Raw genomic sequence first — 17,966 nt, 5'->3', positions numbered from 1 at the left:
GGCGTGCAGCAGCCGTTCCATAGGCAGGTTTAAAACAGAACCCGAGAAGGCTGAAGGCACTGGGAGCAGGAGCCGGCCTGCGCAGGCGGGGTGGTGGGAGCCGGTCGGCCGCGGGCGCTGCGGCGTGCTGGGTGTGAGTGGCGTGAGCGTTGGGGTGATGCCCTGGAAGGTACCAGTTTTACTCACTGAAGCTCCTTTGTTTTGCAGAGATCTTGATGCAGACGCCCTTTTGGATTTCTTTTTAATAATGTGTGACCCTTCACCTTTGACCCCTTGACCTGCATTACTTTGGTAACCATTTCATTTTTTAATTTCATTTCATTTTTAATTTTGGTGTGCAAGCTGTAACGTTTCACCCTTTTAAACTGTAGCGGTCTTTGACCTCCCCAAATGTCTTTTTTTTTTTTCCCCCCCTATGAAGTGCTGTAACGTTGGCTTTCCTTGAATAAAAGTTATTTCAGTTGTTACCAAAATAAAGTACGTAACTTCCATTGGGTTTTGTTTCTTTAAGTTCCTGTGTGTGCGTGTGTGTGCGTTTCTTCTACAGTCATTGCCTTTTTTTTTTTTTGACCTGTGTTCTCCCAGTACTTAATTTATTTTGCTATTTCTGTCCATCTTTTGGTTTTAATTTGCATTTCCCTCCAGCTCTTTTGGTCAGTAAACCACGTTTTGATAGCCCAGAGCAATTGTGGCAGCGTTTAAGCTCCTCTTATGAATAAGAAGTACTCTTTATTGTTAAAAACTGCATTCCCTGTCCTGGGGATAACGTCTATTAAAATAGCCATCAACTTTAAGGTGATAGTTAGGAATAGATTAGACTTCAGACCCAAATGAAACTCCCGGCCAATGCTCAGTGTACATTTATGTTGCCACCGGAGCCCAGGGCGGTTGTCCGCGCTCGGAGATGGGCTTTAGGCCGCGGGTACGCGCGGCAGCAACCCCCCCGCCGGTCAGCAGCCATTTCCTCCCCTTTCCCCATTGAAGGTGCCGGCGTATGAGGCAGATTTTGGCCAGATTCTCGTTTCATCCTGTGAGTGATCGTACGAAACCCACTGAGCGCGGCCCACCGAAGCACAGATTATTTCTTAAGTGTCTCATTATTTTATTCTCTAACATTTAATGCTGAAGTTTTAATTGCACACAGATGAAGCTGCTAAATGAGCATTGAAATGGATTTAGGTCTTCTCTGAGCCTTGTTGATGCTTATAAAACTTTATATCGTTCATTAGTGCTACAGATTAAAGTCGCAGTGAGCTGCTCACGTATCCCACGTCGGCTCCGCCGCCCTCACCTGGTCCCTGCCCGTGCCAGCCTCTCTTGGAGGAGCCTGAAGCCCGTCTGAGACCCGAAACAGGCTGCAGCAAGCTCAGCGTGGTGTTTGGGGGTGCTGCTGGCCGTGGGGCTGCGCTGCCTGCCTTACGCACGAGTCCCTGCAGGGTCCGGTGGGTTGAGCCCCGGCAGGGTTTACCCCGGGGATGCACCGTCCTCGCCTGACTCCGCTTTGGGCGCTGCTGCCATTTTTAATTAGCATCTGTGCTTGAGGAAGCGGGCATTTCCAGTGCTGATCTTGGCCCTTAAGCAGCAGGCTCTGTTTGGAACGGCCCTTCGCGGTGTTACAGCAGCGTGGCTGTCGCACGGCAGTGCCACGGTTCTGCCAGCCTCGGGGTGGGCTACGTGCGTCTGAGCCAGGGGTCGGGGGCTGAGATGGGCCTGCTTAAGCGTGTGATGCCCTCGGGGTGTTTCTCCTTTCCCCTCCTGTTCCAAACTATAGCTGTAATAGTTTTGTAGGCCTGGAGTCATAGATTCCTGCGTACCAGGCTGCGGCTCCGATGTGGAGTGTGGTTCGGATAGCTGGGTTTTGGCTGTTACTCTGGTTTTAATGCTGCCTGTCAGCCTGAGAAGTGTGATCCTCCAAAATCATCTTGCTGTTTCTCTAGTCCTCAGAGCAGGCTTCGTAAAACTCGGTGGAAAAAATATTTGTTTTGCCCGAGAAAACTCCTCGAAGACTATTTTTCTCCTCCTCGTAGCACATATTTTACAGCAGCAGCAGTTAGACAGGAGTGCCTTGACTTTCTAGGAAAGCAATTTTAAAAAACCCTTTATTTAGACATCTGGGAAGCAAAGGGAATCTCCCTCCTCTCGCAGAGGGCTGGCTTTCAGCCGCCTCCTGGTAGAACAAATAGCGAGGGGAAAAGTGGTGGAATAAAAATGCCTGATGCTGGGAATTGGAGCCAGCCATCTGAAACCACACGAGGTTAAGAGCTGGGTGGGATCTCTTGTTTCAGGAGACGTTTGTCATGTCCATCCCACCTTCTTTTCCCAAGGTAAGCGCTCGCTAGCGGTGGCAGTGGGTGTCTCTCTCAATGTCCGGGCGGTGTGGGATGATGCATGCTGTCTTTTCCATGAGCTTTCCAAGTGTTCTCCTAGATGCAGATGGTTACCCACTGAAATCGGTGTAATGAATATGGATGATGCCTCTTTGGCTGTTGCATGGGCTGCCGGCGCACTAGAGCTGCTGAGGAAAGGGAGGATAGGAACGGTTCTCGGTTCCTGTATGAACAACAGTAAGTATGAGGAGGAAAAGCCGCCTCATTGAGACGGCGATAGCGTTCCCGCTCACCCCAGCTCCGCGGGTTTCTGCTGCCGCGTCACGGTGGCGTCACCAGCAACTGTCCGTCTTGTGGCAAGAGGTGGCGGAGCTTAACTGGCTTTACTGAGCAGGAACCAGAATAGGTATTTTCTTCAAACACTTCATCAACGAACTACGCAAACGCCGCGGAGCGTTGGCCAAGCAAAACATTTGTCTGTTTAAATATTAAGAGAATACTCTTTTGTTCCTGATTACGAGGTTTTTCTGTTACACAGCGACAAAATACCGGTAATATCCACTCCTGAAACAAGTCTGAATCTTGAAATCTGTGCAGTATCTTGTACGCTGGGTGCTTTCTGTGCCAACCTTAACGTAGGGCTGATGTGAAATACCGGGCACCTTTGCTGGGTTGAGCCCGGGGCACGTCTTGCAGCTCAGGTCATGCAGCTGGGGCTGGGGATCTGATCCATTGAATTTGGCCTCACAGACGCGCTCGGGTGTCCGCCGTCCGCACGCGCGTCCGGGTAATCCCTTATGCAGGCAACAAGTTGCTCCCTTCAGGTTGGGCTGCTTGGAGAAACGGATGTGTCAGTCAGCACGGGCCAACCTTGCTTCTTCCTCATAATGCAGCTCGCCCGGAGGCGCAGGGTGGAGAAGGATGGATTGTCCCCCCCAGCCTGTAACTGGGGAAACAGAGGTTCCTTTCCAGGGTCTGTAGGCAGCCAGCCCCTCTCGGAGGTGTTGGGGCTGGCACCTTCCAGGGAGAATCCTGTGCCCTGTGCTCAGAGGGGAAGGGGAGCTCTCCTTTCGGGAGGGAGGTGGGAGTGCTGCCCAGCCTCGCGGCAGCCGGGGAAAGACTGGTACCCTTGCTGCTCTGGGTCTTCTTGGGCTGGGGTGGATGTCCCAGGCTTCTCGCCCTGCTTGCTGCTCTGTCTGTACCGTGTTTGCAAAGTCCTTGCGTAATGAAATGCTGCTGCTGCTTTAATCTTTCACTTCTCAGGGTGCGTTCGGGTGTTGGATCGCGGCGGGGAGGGGCGAGCGGGCGCCGTTGGGCAGCCTCCCCCACTGGGTCTCGTGCTCCTGCTCTTGCTCTGCTTGCAGTAGAGCTCTCGTAGCAGCCGGCCCCGCGCGTGGCTTTGTGCTAGGGCTGGGGTCCCCTGTCCTTCGCTCCTGGCTGCAGACCCCGGGGAGGGACCGTGCGGTGATAAAAATGTGTTTTTATTTCTCCTTCAGGTTTGCCTTGTCTGCTTTTCAGCTCTTCTAGACATTGGATATTCCAGTTTGTGTTTTATTTTCTTGGGATTCCTTTCCACGAGACAGAAGTGAATTCGGCATGGAGTTTTGGGGAGAGCCTTGGCTGGGAATAAGGATAATGGCAGTCTCTGGCTGCACCACACGTTGACTGATGGTTTCTTTTAAGCTGTTCACCTGTGCTGCGTCTGCTTCCCCGGCTGTAAAACACGGGTAATTACCTCCGGTGTAAGATGGTGCGGGGTCTGCTGGTAATTATGTGAACGAAGTGCTAATTACAGGGATTATTACATGGACCTAGTCGAGATCTGGGTGACGTTCCTGTTGCGATGAACGTGTGAAACAGATACTACCACTTGCCTTTCTCTGTTCTTCGCGAAGGACTAGGATGGGAAGGTGCTGGATGTGGGTTCCTGATGAGAAAGCGGAAATACTGCTGCACTTCCACCCAGGTCGATCCCTTAAATTTCTGTCTTGGTCCTCGTGTGTGAGCGGAGCAGTAGGCTGAGGAGGGGCTGAGAAGTTACTGGTTCTGTGGTTGGATCCACATGTGATCTGTTAAGGAGGGTTGATGCTCTGGCAGTCGCTTTCCTCCTGGAGCTGCACAGATTGGGAGCTGTGCCCTGGGGTATGGGGGACAGGCCGTGTGCTGCCTTGTGGCCTCGGCTCCTCTGCAAGGGTTGACCTTGATGCCAGGAAAGGTGTCCTTCCCACTGCTGGGATTACTTCCCTCCTGAAAAGGACTGCAGTCTGCAAGACTCGATTCTCAAATGTCGTATTTGCCTTTCTCTTCTCCATTTATTTAGGACCCGTTTTCTTTGTAACCGGGGATAGCTGTGCTGCCCACGGCGCAAGGCTTGGGCGGTGGCGGAAGCAGTGATATTCTTTAGGGTAGAAAGGGAGTGTTCTCATCCAGAAAATGCTGCTGCTGCCTGGACGATGCTGCAGTTTGACGGTAGCAATAATGAGTCACGTCTTGCATCCGTTATCGGTGAGAGGCTCCTGCTCGATGCCAGCCTTCCGTGGACACGTTTGGTGGCACAGTGACGATAAAAGCCCCGTCCGTGGTTTGCCTTGCTCCTGCTCCTGCCGGCGTTGTTCTGTCTTCCTGGGTTCTGGAAGGATTTCAGCCCTCCCCGCACTCGCTTGCCACTGTCCTGGAGAGCAGCCGTGGGTCTGATAGCGGCATCAACGTCTGGGGGCTCTTCCTTCCTCACCATCCACGATTGTAGTGGAAGTTTAACTTGCAAGGGGAGGGTTTAGTTATCAGCCTTATGGAAAAGGCTTTCCAGCAAGGGAAAAGGAGGCTTATAATTGCGGTTTTGTACTTGGCTTTCCCAAAGTGGATGCCCATCCCTGCCAGCTGATTTCTGATGGGTTCCACATGTTGAAATCCATCTGGAGTGTGTCGCGTCCTCGCGATGTTTCCGTTGCTGGCGATGCAAAGTCTGTCACGCAGCTTATTGGATCGTTACCCTGTTTGGGGAGAGCTAAGGGAGACGGGTGCTGCCACACGCTGGCTTTTTCCAGGGCTTTTGGGTGGAAAACTTCATAAGCTGTAGCTGAAAGTCCACCCCATGCTTGCGTTTCTGTACCGCTCCTTAGATGTGGGAAGCACTGACCTTAGGTGGAGGAAAAGGTAACCGAGGGCATTCCTTCCCGATTGCTCCGACCTCGCCTGAAAGCATCCAAAGTGTCACCCTTGTCTGGAGGTGTTGGGGCACTTCACGTGACCTTCATACCTTTGAGTCTTAAACCCTCCCATGGAATTGGGAGCAAACCACCTGGTTCATTCCTGCAGAAGCATCATCCCTTAAGATGGACTAATTTGGCATGGGATGCTCCGAAAGTTAACGCCGCGTAAATGCTCCTGCACGGCGCACGAGCGGGTCGGTGTGTGCTCCGCCAGCCCTGCAAACCCCACCTAAACCCTGGGGGTCATCGGTAACTCAAGTTGGAGATGTACTCAGCTCCGATTTTTCCCGCAGAAAGTGGGGAGGTGTGCGGTGTCTGTGGGACGGCTGTGTCGGTGCCGCCCCGGCTGCTGTCAGGCGACCGTGTGGGTAGCGCAGGAAGGTCGTCTTAAACTTAAATGCTTAGTAACGCAACTAATGATAAACTCTCAAGTTTTCCTCCTCCTAGAAACTAGTGAACTCTGGTTTTCATCGCGGTGGCCAAGTGTTGCACAAACCGCTGTAGCTTATGACGAAGATGCTTTCGAGATCTGAATGAAAACGTCACGTCACTGCGAGAGGATGAAGCGGAAGCGATTCCAAAGCGACGTGCTGCCGCGTGGGGAAGACTTAGGTCTTGAGAGCTGGATTTCAAACACCAGAGTATCCCGTTTGGACGACGACTGAGACCCAGAGAAACAGCTGAGCTGGCGTTCCTGTGTCTGTCAGGGGTTGCTACAGGAGAAGCCGCGTTAACTGTTGTTACTTATTTTTTAAGTGACTGTGGGGAGTGACAGTGCTCGCGCAAACTCTTTGGGTGGTTTCGTGCCGCTCAGAGGAGCGGCTGGGGACGTGGCACCTGCCGGCAGGACAGCAGGCGAAGACGCCCAAGGAGGAGGATTTCCCTCGCGCACCCCATTCCTAGCTGCCCCCGTCTCTGTATGGACGCGGAATCCCCACAGGAGGGTGCTGTGAAGGCATTTAATGTGCGGATTTTGCAGGGAAGATCTGGGTTTTGAGGAAACGACCGGGGAAGCCAAAGCTCTGTGGCTCCAGCTCTGGTCCCTGGAGAGGGATGGAGGGAGAGGTCCAGTGCTGGCTTCTTGCTGCCTGTGCATTGGGTCCCGCCTGAAGGCGTCAGGGCTGTGAGCGGTGGCGAGAACGCAGTCGAGCGAGCGGTATTGGCAGAGCATCCTGGGGCTGTTACCGCTGGCGCTGGGTGCTGAGACCCCTCACCGTGGGCATCATTTGTGCCAAGGGATGCCGCTCACCTGCTGTCCCGACTGGGTGCCCAATGTCTAATCCGCACGAGCTGCAAACTCCCATCGGTCACAAGTGGAATCCCCAAGTTCTGTCCTAAAACATGCGAATGAGGCCCTTGGGTTCGGAAGGCCAGATGGATTGGTCACCTCAGCATCACAGCCCTTGGCTTTACATGCCAAGTTGCTCCTGTGCTGAGTTGGCTTTGCCTTTGCTACACCGAAAACGGTTTTTAATCTTCTCATTTAGATGTTCAGTAGAAGGTAAATGTTTGACTTTGCTGTGGCATCCAAACTCGTAATCCATGCTGCCCAAGAGGGGTGTTCTTGGTGGAATCGCAGGCACCGGCACTGGAAAAGTGCAGGTGGCCGCGCAGCCAGGGTTGGGAGAAGCCAAAGGCCGGGGCATGGAGCTGAAGAGGCAGGAGGTGACTTGCCATAAAATGGAGCACAAGCAAATAAGGACAGAAACTATCGTGTCTCTGGGCTCGGTGCAGAAGGGCCCTGCCCAGGGTCCCGGTGCTGCCAGCACAGCTGTGCTGCCGGCCGCCTCTTTGTAAGGTCCGCGGAGGTGTTGGCGTTCCCCGTAGCCCGTAGGAGTGGGTTGAAATGCCGCGTCAGACACACGTGGCCCCAAAATAATACAGGTGTTATGAAAGCCGTCAGGTCTGAGTTACCCCCTCGGCACATTGGCGGCAGTTCCTCCCCGGCGTGAGGCCAAGTGACTGAGCTCGTCCCCCGGGATTTGGCGCTCAGACGTGTTCCCTGCCAGAGGAGTCGGGCTGGGATTTACTACGCCGGCACCTGCAGTAAGGAGCGACAGACGGTGACAGCGTAGTTGTCGTTCAGCACCATGTCTCTGCTCGGGGCGCGGGCTGGGTTTGAAAGCCGATGGGCTTATCCAGAGAGGAGCCCTGTGTCCCCACACGAAGTAGCCAGGGGAAGCGGGGAGCTCCTGCCCGGCACAGCTGAGTTGAGCTGGGCCGTGCCTGCCCCCCTGTCCCGTACTGGGGTGCCGGGAGCAGCAGCCTCGTCAGAGAGCGGGAGCTGAGGAGACTGCTGGGAGAACTGGGACAAGCCTAGCACCGCCTGGCCCAGTGAGCTGGGCCAGAGCATCCCATGACCCCTGGATGCTGGTGGGTGCTCCCTCCCACCTCAGGCTGCCTGTGGTTGGGGCTGCTTTGGGATGAAAAAAGGCAATTTGGAGCATGTTGGCTGGTGCTGGGGCTGCCGACTCTGCTGTAGGAAGCTGGTCACTGCCAGGAGCGACCCCTGGGTGTCCTGCTCCTGTGAGGAGCTGGTGGGGATGGGATAAGGCATCCCCCACCCACTGGCTTCCTTTCCCTTGTTTTTGGGTCCCTGTGGCTTGGCTGGGGCTGCTCCTGGCTCCCGAGGGCTGAGGGAATGGGGTTCTCCGTGCCTTCAGGCTTGGGAGGAGGGGACGGTGCCATTGGGGATTGTTACCACTTGCGTGTGGCCAGGGCTCACCAAACGCCTTGGCAGGGAAAAGGGGTTTTTTGGAGAACAAAAGCTGCTTGTTTCCGGATGACTCCAGTGTTGGCGGGAGCTGTTCGGATGTGAGCTCCAGCAGCGTCACGGCACATGGAGGAAGTGACACCCGAGGAGCGGGACCGTGGGCCAGAAAGCGTCAGGAAATCTGCTGTCCGACAAAGGCGGAGAGGAGAAACGAAGGGCTTTGGTCTCACCAAAACGCCTTTGACGTTGGGCCCTTGCTTTTAGCGATGTTTTTGAAAACGCCGCGTCAAGCGATGGGGTGGAGGAGAGGTTTATCAAACACCCTGTCGCAGGGTGCCCTCGCTTGTGGGGCAGATTCTGCCCGGTGGGAGCATCTGACGCACCCAAGCTCGTTGTGTTTTGGCGGACGTGTTGGTTTCCCCGGGTTTTCGGCCCAAGGAACCGTGCGGGGTGGGCGCCACTCTGCATTAATGAAACCCAGTGGGGCAACCCCTGGGAAAATGGGGTCTTTTGAGGGGTCGTGGCGTTGATGGTGGTGGTTCTTCGGAGCCTGGGGCATTGGGTGGGGCCAGGGCTGGGTGCGGGGCATCACTCTCCCGCATGCCCCTTACCGGGAGCCGGGCTGGGGGAGTTCCCAAACGGGCACGCGATGCAGCATGAGTGAAGCGGTTTTTAGTATTCATGAAAAATGCTTGCGACAGCCGTACCCCGCGTAATGAGAAGCCACCTGCAGTTCGGAGCAGTACTTGATAATGCCCTAATTAGATTGGAGATGCAAAAAAGCTCATTAAAATTAAATAACATATTTGTCACTGTTTTAAGAAGTGCAGATTGCCTCGAACCACGCTGGTCTCTTGACCTTGAGTATTTTGGTGTAGTCCTCGCCGTCGAGAGCATGAAAAATCCCGTCAGAGCATCCCGCGGGCGGTGTCGTGGTGGGGATTTCGGCACAAGGTCGCAGGCACCTGCCTTGCCCCAGTCGTGTTTGGCACCGGCTCGTTTTCGCCACCCTCACAGGAGGGGCTGTGCTCCCAGCCTGGATGCGGGCAGGGGAACGGATCCATTTGCAGGCCAGGGGACGTGGATGCTCTCGGGAGAAGCAGTTCCTGCCTGGCTCTCCATGCCAGGCATGGCTTTGCTCTGCTCTCCCACCGTGTTTCCGATGGTTTCCTGCCTTGCAGTGGGGATCCCATCCCTCCTTAGGCTCCATCTTCTTGGGAGCAGGCACTGCCTTTGGCTACCAAGTGTGTGGAGAGCTCCCAGGGTTTCCTGGAGTTTGGGGTAAGGCTGACATGCCCTGAGCTGAAGGGGGGCAGCTTGCAGGGGGGTGGGAGTTGGCTCAGTCAATGGCTTTTCCTCATTGCCATGGCAGATGTACTCGGGTCAGAAATCCGATGGTGCCAAGGTCTCTTCCTCCCTCCTGCCTGACACGGAGCGTGCGAAGCCGTGACGGTGTCAATTAATGAGCCTGTAATCTTCCCAAATTATTTTTTAATGAGGGATTTGTCCTGTTTTCCCATCTTTTGTACAACACCTATTGTTTAATCCCCACCGGTTTCTCCACAGCATCACCGTGGAGGAGCCCGGTGTCAGCTTTAGGGTATCCACTGCTGCCAAACCGGCTGTTCCCCTCGCTTAGGGCCCCCCACCACCACTGCTGCGCCCCCCTGGGAACGTCAGCTGGCGGGGGCTTCTCCTGTGCTGGCTTTATGCTCAGAGCAACAAGACGTGGGTTTTTCCTCCTCCTCCTCGTGAGTAATTACACGTAGGTGTCCAGGAGTGGGAGTGTTTCCAGATACTCCCTATTTTTGGAGCATGGGGATTTTCCCTTTGAGGCACACGCCTTAGGAACGGCACAGAAGGCGCCGCGGCCCACCCGTGCTGCTGAGCTGAGCCATGGGACTCGCATGAACCCAGGGGTTTGCCAGCACTGCCCTTTCCCCCCGGCGTCTGCTCCGGCCACCCAGGGCTGTGCTGAGGGGCTTAGGGAGGAGGTGGCTGTGCGGGGGTCACCAGGTCAGCGCGGGGGTCCCCAGACCAGCGTCAGAGCCCAGGATGGGCAGAGCTGATCCTTACAGAGATGAAATAACGTGGGTGTTCCCCTGGCACGAGTTGGGATCGGGCCCATTGCCATCCCCTGTCGGGCTGGGCCTTTGGTTATTAGAACAGAATCATCCTCGTCTGTCATCCCCACGAGGGAGATGGAGCCAACGGGTCTCACTGTCAGGGACAGCTGTTTGCAGGGGAAAAGCGGGACTTGGAACGAAGGGCTGTCGCTCTGGGGCTCCCGATCGGATGCCGGCAGGTCCTTAAACAAGTCTCTGGCAGCTTCAGAGGCAAGAAACCCCCCCACAAACCACTTAAGCTGTGTGGTTACGGGGAGGAATCTGCTGGCAGAGTAACCCCGGGTAAACACCCTCGATTTGCTGCCTCCTGAAATGGAGCAGCTTTTAGAGTTTCAAGCCCCAATTTGTATTCAAATGAAGGTCATTTGAAAGGTGTAACATAGTAAACAGCCATTATTTCATTTTGATAGTGGTACTAAAATTATAGTGTTGGTTGAATTATTTTAGTACAGGACCATTACCATCTCCCTAAAACACTTAGTGGGATTTTTATACCAGTGCTGCAGTCCCGGAATTAGAGGAAAATTAAAAATCACACGGCTGCAGGAGGGAAGTAATTTTTTCTTGCGAGCATGCCTTCGTTTTTATCGCGCATTCTCTTTCCTTCTCGTCTCTCCTGGCTCGGACGGGCAGTGACTTCCATGGCACGCTGCGTGGGCAGAGGCTCGTTATCCCCCTCGGCAGGGCCCAGCGCTCTCGTCACCCGGACAAGCGCTAAAGGCTCGGGCAGTTCCCCCTTTCCCACCAGTTGGGGCTTTCATCAGCCACTGGTAACGTTTAGATCCCATTTTCCAATGGAAGAGGCGCTGCGGCGTCGCCTGACGGTAGCGCTGAGCTGAGGGTGCGCACGTGTCGGGGCGCAGGTGAGTGCTTAAAATCCCCCCGACTGTGTTTTCTTTTCGGAATATGCCCAACGGAAGCTGGAGTCAGTGGAATTCCGGTGATTTCCGCCCCTCAGGGCCGCTGGGTGAAGGGTGGCTGGATGGGACGCGGTGATTTCGGCGGAGGGGTTGGGGCACAACGGGCTGCACGTGGGCAGGGGCCGTGGGAGGGGAACGGAATCTTGATGGTGGAACTCCCACAGATGATTAGAGTTACCTTCGTTAACGTTTTCACCCTCGGCTAGCTGACAAAGGAGAAGGGCTTCCTGTACCGCCGGATGCTCCCAGCCCGCTCCCTACCTCTGCGTGTGCCTGAGGGTGCACCCTCGCCCCGTGCCATGCTCATACGTAGGGAGAAGGGATTGTGGGCTTTTTATGGAGTGGGGAGGGAAAAACTCAGGTGTTCTGGGAGTATTCTGTGAAAGTCTTCATTGGCTGTGAGCTGGGTCTGAGTAGAACAAAGGAATACTGTGCAAATAAAATTCCCTTTAATTTAGCATTCCTCTAAGAATTTAACATGTGAAATTTCTATTTTGCAGCTGCATCTTTGGCAAACTTCAGATTGGGTTTTGCTCTGGGTTTTATGGGTTTTTTGGATCTGTTATTGCTTAAACTCCAGCGTTTTAGTTGCACGAGGAGGATACCAGCGTGTATCCACTGTGGAAGAGCATAAACTCTTAAACCTTGGAAGTTTTAGTGCTTTAACGGTACCGAAGCCGACACGGACGATGCACCGGCCGCAGGAGGTGTTGACCGTGGAAGGCCACCGTGTCACGCTGCCTCGTGCCCCTGCCCCGGCCTTCAGGGGTCCCAGCGGGCTCCCGCTCAGTTTTGCTGAGCGTGACGGTACCTTGTCACGATGAAATTGTGGGGCTCAGGGTGATGTCTGGGGGGACGGTCCCCAGCCTCAGGCGGAGGATGCTCTCGTCAAGCAGCTCCTTAGGAGCTTTCACATGGGGGAGGACCTGCAGCTGGATTGGGATGCCCTCGGAGACAAGCATAGCAACCTGTTCCATATTTATTCTGGGCAACAATTTGACTAAGGGAGAATTTAGATTAATAACGTTCAGCCCGGAGAAGTAATTTCCTTTGAGAAAGCGATTTACATGCACTCTGCCAAAGGAGCCGTCACCGTGCGCTCTCCTTGTGTCAGCTCCAATAATGAAGTTGGAAATAACATGGGAGGTTAATAGGTCCTACTTATCTCCTTAGTGCCGGAGAGGAAGATTTACCGTGTGGAGCCTGGTTTGCATATTTCCATTGGAATGGGAAAGGTTTTCCCACCCGAGACCGATGAGATGTTGTGGTTGCAGTGTGCCCGTCCTCTGCTGCTCACAGCTGGGGATGGAAAGCTCCATCCCAGGGATGCACTTGTGCCGGAGGGAGCTGCCTTTCCTTGGGTTGCCGCCCAGGGACTGACTTGGACACCGTCACCACTGGTCAAGCCATAATTCACTGGCTCTGTCCCCTCTGAGCCTGGAAGCTCATCCCAGTGTTGCTGCTGTGCGGAGGTTAAAAGATCGGTTGAAGCCGGGCAGGTTTTCCCCGGAGCTGCCCATGGCGTGCAACAGGAACGTCGTGCAAACATCGGTTTGCTCATGTTGCCAAGGAAGCGTGGGAAGAATTAACTTTCTGAACAGCTTAAGGTACAATTCAGTAATGGCCCAGCCCTCTAAAGAATGAAATACGTAACGTAATTTGCATACTTTAAGTGATGGGATACAGATCGAAACCCTCCTGCATCAAACCCCTCCTTGGTGGGCAAGGTAGCCCGAGGTGCTGGGCTCTCCGTCGCGGCACGCCTGCTCCTGGCTGTCTTTCCGTGCCGGTCTGCTCACAGATCGAAACCCTCCTGCATCAAACGCCTCCTTGGTGGGCACAGTAGCCCGAGGTGCCGGGCTCTCTGTCGCCGCACGCCTGCTCCTGGCTGTCTTGCCGTGCCGGTCTGCTCGGCGTTACCTGTGCCGCGCTTGGTGTTACCTGGGCTGTGCCTGGCAGATCGAAACCCTCCTGCATCAAACGCCTCCTTGGTGGGCACAGTAGCCCGAGGTGCCGGGCTCTCTGTCGCCGCACGCCTGCTCCTGGCTGTCTTGCCGTGCCGGTCTGCTCGGCGTTACCTGTGCCGCGCTTGGTGTTACCTGGGCTGTGCCTGGCGACCTTAAAACCCACCCAGTCCCACCCCCTGCCATGGGCAGGGACACCTTCCACTAGACCAGGTTGCTCCAAGCCTCATCCAGCCTGGCATTGGGCACTTCCAGGGATAGGACATCCACAGCTGCTCTGGGCAACCTGTCCCAGTGCCTCCCCACCCTCTGCGGGAAGCATTTCTCCTTGTCACTACAGTCTCTCTCTGTCTTCCTTACAATTCCCCTTTGTATATTGAAAGGCCACAATAAGGTCTCCCTGGAGCCTTCTCTTCTCCAGGCTGAACAGCCCCAACTCTCTCAGCCTGTCCCCATAGCAAAGGTGCTCCAGCCCTCTGAGCATCTCCATGGCCTCCTCTGGACTTGCTCCCACCGGTCTATATCCTTCTGATCATCTCTTTCTTTGTTCAGTAAGATGTTTTTAACAATATGTTCTTAAATAACGTATGAAATGAGCCTCTGCTGTGGGCACGGAGCACGGACCTGGACGAGTGTTGGATCTCTCGGCAGCTGGATTTGGACAGTCTTGACCAAGGGAGCGCTGTCTTCATCCCTGCTGTCGATTTGACAGCGCGTTAAAGTCGGTATTGCCCTAAAAACGTTCTGCTTTCGTACCAGGCAGTTGTGTTTGTGCTGAAACGCTTGATTTGCTTTCTGGAGCCATTCCTTACGGGATCAAGGCTTCAAATCGGAGCCAATTAGATGCAGGAGGGGCTTTCAAAATACTTCTTCCAAGCGCCAGGAGCCTGAAGGTCGCGGGGCGGTGAGCTAAGCATCCCGCCCCACCGCGGCGTGGGGTACCGCTGGGCCGGCATCCCCCTCGGCCCCGCCGGGAGCTGGGCCCTGCGGTCACACTCCCTACGGCGGCTAACCTTTTTTCTGTGTTCAGTAAGAAACGCATCAGCATCCCTTTTCCTCCCTGAATTCCCTCTGGGAATGGAGCCAGCAAATAGCTGTTGCGCTAAAAATACCACCCGCACCAGCCCCGGCAGCCTCGTTCCTTGCCCTGGCTGAGCTCGGACCCGGAGGGGCCCCCGCTCCGCGAGCAGAGCTGGGCAGTTAGGATTATTTTTATTTTACAAATTAAAAAAAGAAAGGCAGGAATCAACCACTTAAGAATGCGGAGACCATGAAGCCGCCTGTAACGCTTAACCTTTGGAAAACGTTCTGCTCTCAGCCACCTCCTCCCTCACAGAGCACGAGGCCGCCCGGTGATTTTCCAGCCGTAGCTGGCGGCCGAGAGGTGAGCCGGGATGGCGCGGGCAGCCCTCGTGCTCCCCCCTGGGAATGCGGGCATTGGCCCTGCTCTTACACCTCCAGGCTGAGCCTTTCCAAGGAGAAATGCACAAATCCTGGGCAATTTGCTGCCCTGACACTGCCCAGAATTGCAAACAGCGTTCAGTGCACAAATAACGCCCTTTTTTCCTTGTCTTTGGGTTTTTTTCTTGTCCTTTTTTACCTCAAATGCTTTCTTGAAAGGGAGGAAGGAGTAAAATCTCAGAAGTCTGAAAATAACTTAAAAGAATTGATGGTTCCCTGGTGCCGCTCTGGTTTTAGGTTGTTTACTTTCTGTTGAGCACATCCGACGATTCGGGGCCGGGGGGCGAGTTTCCAGGGGATGGAAAGCAGCTGGCAACGGTGTGATGAAGAGAAATGGCCGCAGAAGGCCTTAAACTCCATCCTGTTGTTCCTGGCAAGATTTGTGAGGGATACTTGGGCCCTAAAAATCAAATTTTAGAGCCTTGTCCCTGCAGTTAACTGGATTGGTTTTGGGTCCAGGTATCGGGGTGACCCAAAGAGGCTGTAATGCACGAAGGGGCCTCGCATTTCACCTCTCGGTTGCTGCTAACAGCTCTGTGGCCTGTGAGTAACGAGTAATTAATTTAATATTAATATTTGAATAATGTTTTTCCTGGCCACCTGGACTTGTTTCTTCCTGTGTTTGATACTGGTCCTTCTTCCACGTAATGGTTTGATTTTTAATGGAGCAGTCCAAGATGATGGCGATGCCGGGGATGCGCCCCTAGGAAGGGTCAGCCGAAAGCCATTATTCTCCGAGGCTTCTGGGGTCTTTTCTGGGCTTTGTGGCACTCGCTCGGAGCAGCACCGTCCCTGGAACACAGCTTCTTTCATCATTTAATATGTATCTTTTAAGAAGGATTTTAATTCCCTGTTTGAAATAAGAAAACGCCATAAATCAGAGACCGAATCTTTTAACATTTACAGTTTTAAATGAATTCCTGTGGAGAGTCTCTTAAGCCAGATTTATATCGGGTTCCGCATTGAACTGTGTCGTTTGTGGGACTGAGAAACTGGTACGAGATTAGGCATAATGCAAAAACATGCTGAAAAGACAGTTCTGCAGGAACGCGGAACGCTATTACAGTAGAGGAGATTGGAGCGAGGGATATGCAGAAAAGGGGCGATTACCGCGGATGGCTTCCTTTTAACGAACCTCACACTGGTGGAAGGGTTTGCCGCCGTCGGCTTGCAGGAAACGGCCAAATTGAGGGAGCACCGACGTTTCCACCGCACCTGGCGGTTTTGGTGTAGCTGGCAGCACGTGCCAAATGGACAAACCCCAGAGTTTTCCCCCAAAACGTTTTCCTAAGACCAGGTTCTTACAGGTTCGAGCCCACCAGCATCTTTCAGCCCCTTGTTGGAGATGTTGGACTCTGCTGGTCTTCGTTCTGTACAGGGATCCTTGCGCTTCTCCCATGCGGTGGTTTGGCCGGGCTCGGCGGGAGGCTCCCGGAAGTCACGCAAAACTGTCCAGTGGCAGAGTCACCCGGGGCCTTTTCTCTCCCAAATCCATGGGTTCGCTAAATCTTTTAGGTGAAGAGTGCCCTCTAATTCTGTTGAGCAGCAAAACTCCCCCGGTGCGGGGCTGCCCCGGGGTACAGGGACGCTCTTGAGCATCTTCAAACTGCGTGGCTGCTCGAATTATGTAAAACACTGAGGTTTTTACTATTCTGAAGTAATTAGCGCATCGTAGGTGCGTGTATCTTAGTGAGTTCTCTTTGTTCATCCCGCTGCGTACGTGACTCTCGGGCAGGGGCAGAGGTCCCGTGTGGGGTACCACAGCTAGCAGTGATGGCGGGGCGGCAGCTCACGTTTCTGTAAAGCCCAGTGTTTAGTCCAAGGTCATGTAAAAGAAAGAACAGGAATGATAAAATAGAACCATGGAATGGTTTGGGTTGGAAGGGACCTTAAAGACCATCTAGTTCCAACCCCCCTGCCATGGGCAGGGACACCTTCCACTAGCCCAGGTTGCTCCAAGCCTCATCCAGCCTGGCCTTGGACACTTCCAGGGATGGGGCATCCACAGCTTCTCTGGGCAACCTGTCCCAGTGCTCCCCACCCTCTCCGGGAAGAATTTCTTCCTGATGTCCAATCTCAATCTCCCTCTTTCCATTTAAACCCGTTACCCCTTATCCTGTTACTACAGGCCCTTGGAAAAAGTCCCCCCCAGCTTCCTTGTAGCCCCTTCAGGCACTGGAAGGCTGCTATAAGGTCTCCCTGGAGCCTTCTTTTCTCCAGGCTGAACAAGCCCAGTTCTCGCAGCCTTTCGTCATAGGAGAGGTGCTCCAGCCCTCTGAGCATCTTCGTGGCCTCCTCTGGACTCGCTCCAATCTGGACTCGCTGCAGATAATCACATAACGATCTGGGGGTGTTTTCCAGTAAGCAAAGATGGGGCATTATTCCATACTGCTCTGTTTTACTGACTGTGCCCTGGTTTGGGCCTTAAATGGTAGATAAAATCTATCCTAATCCCATTAGACGCGGCTGATTCAAGGTCTGACTTTGCTAGTACTTGCAACTAACTTTCCTCCTTAGCCACGCGTTCGGGACAACCACTGCGGAGTGTGTGTGGGCACAGTTGCTGTTAGGAAGACCCAGTTTAGGTTTAAGGGTTTTCCTTGGGCATTTGGCAGGTGAAGTTGCTGAGCAGATCTCACTCCGGTGTCCGCTACCCACTGCTTAGTCCTTGGATTGCGTTTTTTCCTGCTCCTTCGCACGTGCTTTAGGGAAAATTATGTGTCGCCTTAATCCAGGTTCTTCATCCCAGGTCCAGCCTCGGCGATGGAGCGCTGGAGGTGTCTACGTGTTACTTGGCAGAGGTTGGAGAGTGCTGGGGCTCTGGTCAGGCTGACCTGGCAGCAACGCCAGGGTTTAACCGAGCCGGGCTTCCCAAAGCTGTACAGCTCAGGCGGTGTTTTCCTTCCAGGCATCAACAACCTCCAGCAACTTCCCAAACGGAAGCTTTAATGAAAAGCCCAGCAGAGCGGGCTGAAGTCTTACGTGGGCTGGAAGATGGTCGATGAATGCGCCTAAATGGGACCGTGTCAAACAGGCATTAATTGTTAATTACCAGCGGAGAGCGCCTGGCTTTGCTGGGATGCAGGAGGGCGGATGTTACGCGGGGGTGCTGTGGGGCAGCGTTATCTGGATGGATGGCGTTCTCCATTTCCATGAAGTCTCCCTGGAAGGGTTTAGGCGTAGGTGTAAGACCCACTGTGGGTCGGTGTTGGGTGGGGTTGGCACACACCTGACGTGACTGACGCC

Source organism: Eurypyga helias, unplaced genomic scaffold (genome assembly GCF_000690775.1).
Source record: "Eurypyga helias isolate BGI_N326 unplaced genomic scaffold, ASM69077v1 scaffold14052, whole genome shotgun sequence".
In the NCBI taxonomy this organism is placed as follows: Eukaryota; Metazoa; Chordata; class Aves; order Eurypygiformes; family Eurypygidae; genus Eurypyga; species Eurypyga helias.
This window is presented reverse-complemented; position numbering follows the sequence as displayed.